Raw genomic sequence first — 13,844 nt, forward strand, 5'->3', positions numbered from 1 at the left:
AGAGGTTACTTAGAAGTCTTCACTCTGCCAAAGCACCTCTACTCCTACCTGAATTATCAGGCTCACCTGGGGATGTATTTTGTATCCTACTGAATCATAGGTATTTGGTGCAGTATAAGAGAAACCTTGCTCTGTCCAGCTGTAGCCTAGGGAGGACTGAGTCACAGCAGAGTTGCCTAAGTGTGTTTGAATCAGCAAATATTTGGAGAGCTCCAGAACTCCCACCATCTGTACACATGCAGATACACAAGTAGATGGAAAGCTTCCAAAGGAAGTTCTCTTTCAATCCTCATAAAATGCCCTAGACCCAGCCAGCAACTTGAGCAAAAGGAAAAGAGGATTTCCTTTAAATTCTCTACCTTGCTTAATTTAATCTGCTGCCTGGTAGAAGACTCAAAAAGGTTACAAAAAAAAAAAAAAAAGGGCCCTGGGTCATGGGATTTCCCAATCCAAATGTAATGATAAACCCAGACTGACTCCCTTCTTTCTGTGCTATCCATTGTGCTTTGTCCCAAATGGGAAATATGGTTTGCCAACACAGAGGCAGCATACACTGTAAACAATGACAAGAATAAAGTTAAATATTATGCATACTCATTGCATGCAATCCTAAACACAAACATCCCTACTGAGTAAAACAGAAAAGAAGATCTATTTTTTTTCAACTGAGGAACTGCTGGGTCTTTTTAACCCTTTATTTTCTCAGTTGTGCAATTTTGCAATAACATACAACAATGTTTCACTACATATGTTATGAGCAAGTACTCTTTAGCTAGAGTTTTTTTCTTTAGTACAGTTTAGCTGCATGATAATTTCATTAACTAGTTTCTTAGTGCAGTTCACCATAATGACTGATTTCAAGTTTCCAGAAGGCAATGGTACAATGCCTCAGTATGTGCACTTGAGCTTTTCTATAAGTTCTAATTTTTTTAATCAATTCATCTCACATGGGTTTCATTTCTTCTATTTATCTATGGACTAAAGATATGTTCATGTTCTACTTTAGAGTGCCAAGAAGTCTGCTTTTTAATGTGAATTCTGAACAAACAATGCAGGAAACAAACACGTTTTCCATGCAGAACACCTTTTATTTTATCCAAATGCTTAATGTTGTGACATAGGACATATTTCCAAACAATTATGGTCTCATTTGCATGCCTACTTGTGAAATTTATTTAAGATGGAAATTGTTTTCTTGTAAACATCAGATCTCCATCCTGAAGAGTAAACCAAAAAAGTCTATTAAGATCCTAACCTAATAGGGCTAATTTCCAGGAGGGTAATAAAACCATAACCATAACCCTGAGGAAGCCAGCTCAATCTGACTCACAAATTTCATGAAACAGTAGCTCCCAAGTTGCAGTGTACCAAGGTAAGCCATGATACTTCATTCCAGAGACAAAAAAATGTTACTTATTTCTGAAGCAATGTCTTGGCCTGTGACTTATAATGAAGTGCACTCTGGGTTTGATTGCCTGATAATAAAAATCAATTCTGTGGTATGCATTTTTTATTCATTATGCCCTGTTTTCCTCTCATTTGAATAGCAAAATATGAAAATTTTCATTTTTATAGAAGTGTTGTCCTTGATCATTTTCTTGGTATGAAGCCTCTCCCTTCAACAGTGTGAACAGTACTAACATTCAGCAGCTGGCATCTGTTGTTCCTGTTCTTTTCTGGATACTAAGCAGCATAGAGTATATGAGGAAATCCTCATCAACTTATTTGTTAAAATGAGTGGGCATACATACTCAGAACTCTGGTTATTTAAAATATTAAGTCTGTGAATAAAACGCAGTGTATCTAAATTCTCCATGCATGACAGAGTACTCATGTTTTGCAATTGAGTGCTTGTATGATTATTTACATTTGCTTGAAACGTTCACATATTAATTATAAAATGAGATTCTAGCTTGCTGATGCATGAATATTTGCAGATAAAAACTATGATTTCAGCTATTGGTTTATTATTATTAATGCATAGCTATTAATAGCATATTATCAGAAGGATACTCTTTGATCACAATTGATATGACACAATAACAGGTTGTAAAATAAGTAATAAGAATGTAGAGCCAAGACAAAACCCTAAATACTTCATTCAGAGCAGGATTATAAATACCTGACAGACACGCCATTTTTTAATATGTGCATGGGTGACGTTCTCAGTCTGGGACCTGGTTGCAAGTTAGAGAATAGCCTGGAACATATAAAAGAGGAATGAAGGCTAAACCAGAAATTATATAAATAAGTGCTTTAGCAGAAGCACAGAATGTTATTTGAACACGTGTTCTACCTGACCACAAACCATCAGTGGCAGCAAACAGCACTTTACAATGGATGAGGATCAAGCATCACAGGCCTGTCTCAGAGCTATGAACTTACATGTGATAGGTCTACTGCACCTCCATAAAGCAACCCTGGAGCTTGTATTTTACATAGGTTTCGTAGAGGCAAAATGTAACCCATCATCAACTGGGGAGTTTTCTTTTGTGTGCCTGTGCTACTATGACTATTTTGGATCCTGGCCTGTACTGATCACACTGAGAGACATTTAGGGATTAAATATTACTCAAATTCCAGTTTTCGTTTACAGAAACAACAGAGCTGTCATGGGAACAGTCCCATGTCCAGAATGCAGCATTGGTTTAGTCCCCACAAGCACGAGATCTGAAGCAGCCAAACACCCTGCAGATAGGAAGGCAAGTTCTCTCTAATTGGACCTGCTGCTCTGCAATCTCCCTAGCTCAGAGCTGCTCTCCTCTGACTTGTCCAAGATGGGCTTTGTCCTAATGAAAAATCAACTAAATATTCAGATATGGTTTTTCATTAGACCGAATTGTTGCTTTCTAGCCAACCCCACTGGAGCATATTAAAATGTTTCTGTGTGGGCTGAAATTTTCCATTGCTGAGGTCAAAACAGTGTTTATGCTATTTTTCCATCTACATCCTTCGATGTTAGAATGAGCTGGTTTTAATTCACAATAATGCATTAGCTAATTACTCTAGGAGAAACGCTGGTTTAAAGCTGTCAGAAGTAGCGCCTACACTGTCTCCCACTGACATATGCGAACACATGAGCGAGGTAAGAAACAACTGCGGCTTCGGTCACTGGGGTAAGCCTCAGCTGCTCCTGGACTAACACACCTGAGGAAATTCAGATTAATCCATGTCAATCAGAAAATGACAGCAGCCTCCCTTTCTGGGGGGGTTTAATTGAGTTAGGTAGGCATAGTTTGGCATTTTAAACATCTTTCTAGAGTATGTGTTTTGTGTCATCTTTGAATATGAGGAAATCCAGTTTTCCCTCATATAAAACACTTTTTCAGTCTTCAATACAATCCTATACCTTAAATGTTTCAGATTTGACATGGAAATCTGGCATGAAAATAGCCTTTTTGGAGAAGCAGGACATAATCTTTTTCTGGATAAATTGATTTTCTGTAAGCAAGTTGGAGACTGGGAACCTGCAGCAGGTATTTTTTTCCCACTAAGTTGAAGTATACCATGGTTAAACAATGTGCAGGCATACAATTGATTTTGGTAAAATTAAAAAGATCCTTAAACATTGCATAAGTTTTGCATTCTTTAAGAGTAATGTTTGCTCTTTCATATGTGCCAGGAATAGCCTGTGAAAATCATTTATATCCAGACTGAGCAGTGTTTTGTATTCAGAGTATACTTTTTTCTATAGCTTCAATATGCACTCTGTGTCTAAAAATGAATTTTACAATTGTATACAGGACTTTTCATCATAGTGGAAGCTAACATGACACTTGCATGCATTGGAGGTATGCCCAGCAAGTGTGCACAACAAAGCAGTTCTTCAAAGCTGGTGGGATGAAGGATATGTGTTTCCCGAAAAACTACTAAAATACATATTCTAGGATAAAGCCACTTAGGCCGCTTAATTGACATAATGAAATTAAGTAATGTACCAGAAACTGGTATGTCTCTACATAACATGATTGTCCCCTGAGAGACATCTCTAGAGCTTAGACTAGATGCTGACTAAGACCAGTCAGACTAATGAAATGAGTTTTCCTATGGATTTGTGTGTTTGGCTCCTTTAAAGCTCTGTCTTGAATAACCCAGTTTTCCCTCACAGTCTTTCCAACACCAGACAAGACATAACAAAGCTGTTAGACAGTATATCATTGCTGATCAGCTGCAAGCTGCTGCTGCCAAATGGGATGTATGAACTGAACTCTACCTGTCTTACAGGGGGTTAAAGATGCTCTTTTATTCAGCTGCCAATATTTATGAAAATATTAAGTATTTCAATGGCTTTGAGACATCATCTTCTTTTGAATTTGTTTGGTTAAAAAACCTTGTTGAATTCAACAGGTCCAAAAATCATTAGAGGGAAGTGGGTGGTATGCAGATAAAAAAGGCAGTACAGCTGCACAAAACATGGGGAAAAGTGGAAAATATTTTATGGATATCCACACACAAAAAATCAGCAGCCCAGAATGTTCTAGCTAGTCAATGTCTAAACTGACTGCTTGCTGCCTTCTGAGTGGAGTCTGAGTTATTGCTTAAATATCTGCAATTGTTTTGAAATCCAAATAACACAGATATCGCCTTTTTCTCTGTGTGTTTCATATTGCAAATATTCTGCTGATCAGGTTAGTATATTGGATCGTCTGGTTCCTAAAAGAAGGTAATAGAAGTCAATTTGGTCTCACTTCCCTTAGCTAGAAATGGTCTGTACCTAAAGTAGGCCAACACATGGGACAAATTCAAATTCTGGGGTAGAGACTAGGGTTATGGGTAAGATTGAAGACAGTCTTCATTCCTTGCTTTCATTTGCTGCCATAATCCTGGGAGGTTTTTTCCTACTGAGCCATGGAAATGTACGAAATGTACAAAATATATGGTAGACAGGTCATAGCTTTGTGTTGGAAAGCAACAAGCCAGCTGTAAGCCATTACTCCACATGGTTCACAGCAGCTGCCTCTCTGCTACAAAGTAGGTTGGGACCAGACCTATGATCATCCACACTGCTTAATTGCTAATATGCTCCTCGGCATATTTTGAGGCACGTGCCACTAGTCTGCCAGGCACTGTTCAAGGAACAGTCTCCAGGTGACAGTAGGGGCAAGGCAGGGAGAACAGAAATGGCACATGTAGACATGACCGTGCCATCTACTTGGTCTCAGAAAACAGCCTCTGATCACGTTATTACTTAGTACAGACTTCGATCCTAGGGCCATGCCTGCTACTACCTTAGGTACTAAAAGCATGCTAACCACATTAAGGTGGTCATTATCCTTGGGCCAGTTGGCTGAGTTTTCAGGAAAGTCTGTATCTGAGGTGTAATGCTATCCAGTAAAATAAGAAAAAAAAAAAAAGTGTGGTTTTATTTTGTATCATCCTTAAAAACTGATCGGGGGCATTGTGATACGATGGAAATATTTTTCCATGGTCCTGTCCAGAGCCAGGTATGAATACCTCCACCTCAGAAAGCCATTCTCACACTGGTTGACCTGCCCACTGCCATCAGCAGAAGCAGAACCCTGATGGTGCCCATTTGTGCAGCCACACTTCCATGTTATCAAGCAGACAGGGAAATGGAATAGGAGCAGCTTTGAACAGTGTCTGTGCTTCCCTCAAGGCAAAGAAAATGCTCATCTGTCTGGATCTACCACAGTTACTGCTGCTTTGCTCCAGTGAATGGGTACAAAGACCAAAGAGTGAAAGTCAGTGCAAGACTGTCCTGTTAGGCAAATACATAAGATAATTAAATTAAGAATACATGTGCAGTCTTAATTTTAGCATTCAGAAAGATCAACATTTTCTAACTATGAAGCTTATAATTTTAAACAAGTGGATTTCTAATACCATATCTCTGTGTATATGCATATATCTACTCTTGGTCTGCTGGAAAATTTTTCTCTGAAGATATTTTTAACAAGATACAGATTTCCTACTGATTGCACAGGCTATTGACAAGAAAACCAGACACAGATAACAGGAAAAAAAAAAGAGAAATTGTTAAGCTTTTAATAGAAATGTTTATATTTGCTTCATTCACTTGCTAATTGTGGTGTGATATTTTTTAATTTTTCCCCAAAGAAGGGGCACCCCTCTCCCATCTATCCTTTTTTATTAATCTTGTTATCATTGAAATATATGACTTACCTCCCTTTTATTCTGGAGGGGAAAAATAACCAAACAAGCAAAACCAAACCAAACCAAAACAAAACAAAAAAAAAAAAAAAAAAAAAAAAAAAAAAAAAAAAAAAAAAAAGAAAAGAAAAAGGGCAAAAACCAAAGCAGCATGGAAAACACTGCAATAAGATTTTTGGTATTTTTTTGGTATTTCCCATGTAAACTAAATTACTTCTTCAATCAGCCAAAATATGCATTTAGGAACATGCTGATGCTTTTCAAATTGTAGTAGATAGAGGTACTTAATCACCAGTTTAAGTAGAAAACGGGTACCAAGGGAATTTTCCATGGGGTGATTTAGCTGTATGCAAATCTCTTGTGTACTGTAGTATTGCAGTGCTCAGGAGCTGAACACTGTAGAGCTTGTCAAGGGATTAGGTAACAATGAAGATTTAAGAGCCAGGACAAAGCTAGATGTAGGCAGGGAGTAATATCCTGGTCAATATATCCTCTGGTGTAGACAGCTAGATAAACATGTAGATAAAACTTACCACAGCAATGTTCAAGCAAAATGCACCACAGGCAAAGATTTGAAGAGAAACTCCCATAAGACACTGACAGCTTTTTCCCTTTTTTGTCCTTTTTACTGAATATTATTGTAATAATATTACTGAATATTATTTGAAGCATCATGGCAAAACCTCAGGACTGAGCCCATTGTGGACCCAAACCTTCAGGGAATGCAATTTGTAATATTTCTCACCACTAACACAAATTCCACAGAGCTTGTGGTGCATGCTAGTTAGTAGATAATTTATATGTGTGAACTAAAAGCAGTACTGCTGTAAAGTATATGCATAAAGAATTTTTTATAAATAAACTAAAGGTGTAAATAAATTGGAGGTTCATGTGTTCATAGAGTCAGTATTCTGCATCATAAAAAGGTCTACATTAAGATACAGCCTGCCATCCTCCAAGTGCATGCATCAATTTCTATAATGTTCATAAATAGCTCAGTTACTACCTGTAAAATAGCTATAGCAAAACTGAGACAAGCATCCAGGACAGAAGAAAACAATTCATGTTCTTACCCCCTGCCTGGGAATGGGTGGCTTTTGGTGCAGGAAGGTTCCCCTGAGCCACCCTAGACAGATGAGAGGCCAATATAGGGACAGGTCAGCCAGCATGGAAATTAAAACAGAGCAAAAGTGGATTATAGTTCAGTGGAAAAAGAGTAGTAACTACACTTTGGAAAAAATTTCAGCTGGTCTCGCAGTTACCTTCATGCAAAGCCAAAATGCTAAGAACTTCACATAGGACAAAAAAGTCATACCCCAGCTACCTGTATTGAACAGTGAGAAATGTTGATCCTGAAGTGCACATGAAAAAAAAATCAAAGCAGTGATCCTCCTTAGGTTTTGTACCACATGTTGAGCTCTGTGTGCATCACTGGGTGTGCAAACTGACTCCCCAAGTCAATGACTCATATACAAGTATTTCAGTCCTCTGCCTCGGTTTGTCATCTTAAAAGCAATGAGACAAGATAACAATTTTTTTTTCTTTCCTTTATCCTTCACATGTGTTCTTTGTGGATTGTAAGCCTCTGGGAATGTCTTTACTACATCGCATACACTCTCCTAATTAGATGCCTATGTAACACACAGGAATAATGGCAATTAATATCAATATTGCAGTTCATTAGATTTATTGAGTTCTGGCCCATTGGTTGATAGTAAAGAGTTTCTTTAAGAATGTAAAGTCAAAGTTGTCTTTGGTTTTTTGGTTTTTTGGTTTTTTCATTTGGGGGATTTCTGCCATGCAGACTGAGGGAAGACTCAGATTTTTCTGGCTCTTACTCTGAGCTGAAAGTGCCTATGACTGGGATGGGAGCCCAAGGTATAAATGTTACGGAGAATTAGGATACCCTGATACAGGCTCAGTGTAGTGTTTTTATGAACATGTGGCTTTTGGAGTAGGAATTCTCAGTTTTCTGCCAAGTACAAGGCTTATGCTTTCTCAAAAGCCATCTTGTAAATTGCATCTTTAAGTAGGTCTTGAAATGCTTAAGACTTGAATTGGTTGGAACAGAATCTATCTCCACCAAATGAACACCAAGACCCTTAGTGATGACAGAACTTTTAATATAGGTGGCCAAATAAAGGAAGACCCACTTTGTCCCAGACAAGGTACTGCTAGGGAGGGTGGACTGCCAGAACAGCAAAGCAGAAGTCATGGTGGTGTTGGTGCCATGAACTACAGGAGTACAAAAAATGGCACAGCACAGTTTGCACAGAGAAGCAAACCAAACTTTGTGCTTGAGGAAAGACATGTCCCTAAGCAGTGTGACATGGTGACACCTCTCACCTGAGTGTTACATCTCATGGGCATTAAAGATCCATGAATGTCAATCAACTATGAAGGATTCTTCATGAGTGGAGGACACATGATTACTTTTTATGTGCAAGATATTCTAATTATTCTGTAGACATTCATTTCAGGTTACAGAATTTTTATCGAAAACCATTTAATTTTCAGTGGTTGTCACTTGAGTGGACAAAGTAGAGTAGCACAGGAAAATTACTTAGCACAGGTTCAGATACTTCATCATTTGCATACACATATATAATATAATTTTTGTCTTCTGCTCATACATAATGGCAGCAAAACTGCTAATATGCATTGAATACAGTGTGTTGCTAGTGTCAGATCATTAATAGCAGTATGAAAAAATATATAATTTTTCATTATACCTGAGTACATTTTTTGGATAAAATGTACAAAATGTATATTTATGTACAAGTGTGTGACACGATATTGTTATAACTGCACATCCTGAACTTCCCTGGGCAATAACCAAAGTATCCACCATTATTGTAGTAAAGAGCAGAAACACAAACACACAAAAAAAGATTCCAAAACTTTAAGGAAAGGATGTATATTCATATGTTTCAGGGCATAAAAGAGTTTCTGGATTAGGATGAAATTTCCCCTGTGTACAAGTAGTCTCTGTAACAACCTACTGCAGAGCTTTCAGCATGCTCATCTGAAGATAGCCAATTTAATAAACACTTTAGTTAAGAAGGTGGTCAGCTTATCTGATCCAGCATATCCTCTGTGTACTGACATGAAAAATGAGAGCCTCTTATATTATGCCTACCATGAGCAGTTTTGTCTGCTATAACTCTGTTCTTGATACTTTTCCAAATGTAAATTAAACCAACTCGTGGATAAGGTTTCCTTGTCTATATACCTTCTCCTCTTCCTACTCCTATCCCCACTGCAGAAGAATGTAAATTAACATCTCCTTACACTGCAGGCATATACCATGCCTGGGAAATAATACCTGTAGCTCAGCAGAGTGTTGGCTGCACCACAGGAACAGAAAAAAGTGACCAGAGGTAAGGCTCTGCTGAGTTTCCTCCCTAGCACTGGGTGACTCACTTGAGGCTCCACTTCACCTGTCTGATGCTTGTGTTTACAGTCATTTTCCATGAGAAGGTATCTTTAATTAAAACTCACTACATACTCCCATCAGAGGGGCACTACATTTCAGAGGATTGAGGCAGAACTACAGGTCTACTGAAGCAGGAGAGGGCAAGCTGTGTTTTTCCAGTGCCTATGCAAATTGGGGTGTTTTAAGCATGGGAGCTGTATGCTGAAGTCCACAACAGTACTATATGTGGATGTGGTCCACTTAGGCTGTGACACACATCTTACACTTCTTCCCTCCACCCAAGACCCAGGCAGGGAACACAACAGGAAGTCATACCCCAGACTTAAGGGGAGGGTGCCAGCTACAAAATATGGGTATCCAGTCTTCCTCCTTAGGGTTCTCCACTGGGACAGCAGTTCTGCTCCTGAAAAGGGGTAGAGGAATGTGAGGGCTTGGGAACCAGCACTACTACAGGCATTTATTGCTGTATTTATTGCTTTGATTTTGGGCATCTCAGTGTGAAGTCAGTGAAAGCTGCAGGAATTCAGTATGTTGGAAAATCAGACCCAGCTTGTCTTAAATTGACTATCCAGGGCAAAATACTTCTCTGGAAGAATTTTAGTCTGGTTCTGTAGATACAGTTGCTTGCCAACTTTTTTACTTAAAGGTATAACAGCCTTCAGGTTGTTATATAGGTATAAAAGCCTATAACTTTCTCTTCATAATGATTTTGGTACATCTATTGTTTTCTGTGAAAATGAAATATTGTCTTTTATATTGATGGTTAGTAAGCTGCATTTCAAATTTTTTTGGTTTATTTGCACCAAGGTAGTATAAATCACCTGCCCTGTGAGATTTTCCCATTGTGCTCCACAGAAGCACAGTCAGTAAGACTGTGGGGAGGCTTACACTTGTCAGTGAGGGCTCATGCTTGGACAGCCCCAAGTCACCTGGTCCTAAACACCCAGGAACCTTGATTACAGCCTATCCCTGGAGCCTACAGTAAGATATAGGCTCCCACCACGACATCCAGCCAGCCAGAAGTACCTCTGGGTACAGGGTCATTTCCATGGCAGGATTAATTTTTGGACACTGATGGAAGTCTTCAGAGCTGTTAGTTCAAATAAGTTTGGAAACTCCTGGATTACAGGACAACTCACAGTTTAGCAAGCTGTTACCTGATGATTTTTCAGAAAAAAAAAATTAGAGAAAAAAGGAGAGCAAAATAAAACCATATGAACTTATGCTAGAATGGTCCTCTGACTCAGGGCATTTCAGTTTTAACTCGGAGAGGAAAATTAAAATTGTGACATTTTAATTTTCACAAAGCAAATCCAAACCCAAGTGTCTTAAATTGACCACCCAAAGTCAGAAAGCTGCTTCTAACATGTTTTTCTTTTATTTAGTGTATGAATTATTAAACTGCTGTGAATTACCCATTCAACTTCAGGCTTCTAAACTGAGTCTGAAAGACTGTATATTCTACAGAATGCAGAAAATTAAGATTGTGCAGATGGAAAATACTTCTCTGATGCAGTCTTCTAAGACGTCTTACAAATACTGAGCATCAGCTCCTGTGCAGAATGCAGCTGGGTGTCATTCAAGCAGTTCTTTGAGGGATATTACAGGACGATGTTATATGCATGGAGATGGGAGTATCTGAGGCTTCCTTCAAGAAGCAGTAATCTCGGGAAGTGATGCTCACAGGAAGGTGTGGTGTTCCTTTCAGAGGTGATATTAATGCTTGCTAATTCCTTCAGTGCTACTGCCTAAGCATTTTATTATTGCTTTCCCCATTCCCAAGAACTGTGGAGACTGACATGCATTTATGCTGGGACTACTAATACATGGCTTTACAACACACCACTAAGATCCTCAGAAGCCTTCCTCCAAAATACGCACAGATATTCTCTTCATGACCAACGTTTGCTGAATCTGTTGTTAAGTAAGAGCCATTAATTCAGTAATCCACCAAAAAACAGAATTCTAAGTGGTTTTCTGTATTGGCTCTTAAGGATTTCTCTGAAACTTCATCACATGAGAGTTTTCAATCTCAGCAAGCTCCTCCAGGTCAGTAAGTGAAAGACAATAACAAAGCAAAGCAAAACATGTAACAAATTCAATGAGCATCTATTATCAGCCTGATTACACACTGCACCACACAGAATCATAGTGATTTCAGTGAAGCTCCATATAGCATAAGGAGTCTCCCATGCAGATTAGTTTAAAAGATAAGGGTCTCCTCATGGAATATCTCCTCCCTTCACCCCTTCCCATTCTGTATAGAGCAGCATAAAACAAAGGCCTGCCTTTTTTGCATATTTGCAATGTTGTAGTTGTTGATAGGTTTGTACAATGATTCAAATTACAATAGCTAAGAAAATATTTCCAAGTGCCATCTCAAGCCTACCTTGGCTTTTCTCACTTTGGTCACTCAAACAATCTTCTCTGTCCAGTCACCTTTCTAATAATCATTTTGATGCATTGCAGTTGCCACAGCATTAGGTATAAACGCCTAAATTCATACCATTCAGTTCCATTCAGGCATAATTTCATGGGAGGACTCGGTGTGCAATATAAAGTGAAAAAAAACAAATGTCAGAAACTTCATATTGATACTTTGATCAGAAGCAACATGAGACTGAAAGTTTTTGAACAACAAACCATTTGAGAGTGTGTAACATGCTTGTGAAAATATTCATAGCATAATTAGATAAATAACAGATCCAGTGTCTATTTTTACTTTCCCTTGATGAGAAGCTTTGCAGGAGAGACTGCTGGTAGTTAATTCTCCCTAACAACAATCTGTGTAATCACAAACCCCAATTAGCTGTGCCTGTTCTATGCTATACAAACTATTTCCTTAGCGCTTCACATCACTACTTTGTAATTAGCTTTCATCTACATGAGCTTTGACTAAAAAAATATAAAAGAGTGTAAGTGATTGTACTGCCACTCAGTATTCTGCGAAATAATCGCTAGCGATTTCAATCAGATTAATTTTATCACCCATATTAAGGAAAATTACCTCCCTCTTCACTCTCTACAGCTGAGGGCTATTTCATTTCCTGAGATGTTCATAAAAGCATAATATAAAGCAATCTGTAATTGTAAATATCCTTCCCTAATAACTTTGAGATATTTCCTTAATACATCTTTACATTTGGAGTTTCCGTTCCATAAAATACAGTAACAAGTGCTCTATTATGTTTTAAGTGTGTGCTGTTAAGCTGGACAACTTAGCGCTGTCCTTCCTGTTTTTACATAGGGTTATATTTAACTTGCAGATAATGGGAACAAGGTTTAAAAGTGATGGAGCGGAATAATGGCGTTACAGCAATAATATATCTTGCCTTTGTGAGGAATAGAACTTTACAGCCTATTTCAGGTCAGCCAACACCAATTCCATTTTTCACAGCCTGACAACTTTCACCTTCACCCACACTCCAGATGGATATTAAAAACTACTTTCCAAACAAAGCTGAGGTTTGGCTGTACCCATGCTCTACATCTGGGGAGAGCCCTTTGATACTTAAAATCAGTATATAATATAAAATAAAAACAGGGAGCCTGCAGCAGCTGCATGCCACTGACTTGTTTGGTGAACTTCCCAGGTAGTCAAAGAGCAAAGCAAGCTGCTCAGGTCTTACCAGAGGGGTCATAGCAGGAGAATTTCTGCAACTGCAATACTTGCATGTTGAAATTCTGCAGAGAGAACGTGGCATTAGTAAAAATTTAGCACCTGCTTTGTGGGAAATGTGAGGTGTGTGCTAGCTGTACCACAGCAGCTCCATATAGCACCACCAAGAAGGTTTGTTAGGGTTTCCAGGCCACCAGCACTTTTCACTGAACACAGATCAAGACAGCTGGGAACACAGCTGACTACCCTGAGTTGGTCATACTCCCACTTTTATCTGTAAGCATTGGTCCTGAATATACCTGTTTATTTAAAAATAAAAAAATAAATAAAGGAAAACAATACAAAAGGCACTGGGTGACTAAAATGACTACAATGTGTTCTCACCCATACATGTATATGTTGTCTGCACTGCAGGGCTTTCCCCCAGCATCCTCAGCTTCACCACAGATGTACAAGGCCAGTGATACAGCAAGCACACTGCTCACATCAGAACCAACACAGCCTAAGGTAGTTTTAAGCTGCCCCTCTTCTCCTCAGAAGGCAAATTTCCAGCCTTTCAAAGGTAAAGGCATCTCATCATCTGAGCAGCTCTGTTCTTTGCTGCCAGTACATAGGAAGTCTACCTGTCATGCTGGAGAGATGACTGATATGAGACAA

At 38.7% G+C, this 13,844-nt stretch overlaps 1 long non-coding RNA gene across 1 annotated transcript in view; it reads right to left on the reverse strand.

Moving 5' to 3' along the window:
• Positions 1–13,461, reverse strand: part of LOC108641623 — a 41,416-nt gene extending 27,955 nt beyond the window's left edge. The window contains exons 1-3 of the long non-coding RNA XR_001922161.2: positions 13,198–13,461; positions 11,958–12,110; positions 9,884–9,971 (exon numbers count right to left, since the gene is read on the reverse strand). This is a non-coding gene — a long non-coding RNA (uncharacterized LOC108641623). The remainder of the gene's footprint in view (positions 1–9,883; positions 9,972–11,957; positions 12,111–13,197) is intronic.
• Between the last annotated feature and the right edge of the window lie 383 nt (positions 13,462–13,844).

The sequence above is a fragment of the Manacus vitellinus genome, unplaced genomic scaffold (genome assembly GCF_001715985.3).
Source record: "Manacus vitellinus isolate BGI_N305 unplaced genomic scaffold, ASM171598v3 scaffold_7_pilon, whole genome shotgun sequence".
Lineage (NCBI taxonomy): Eukaryota > Metazoa > Chordata > Aves > Passeriformes > Pipridae > Manacus > Manacus vitellinus.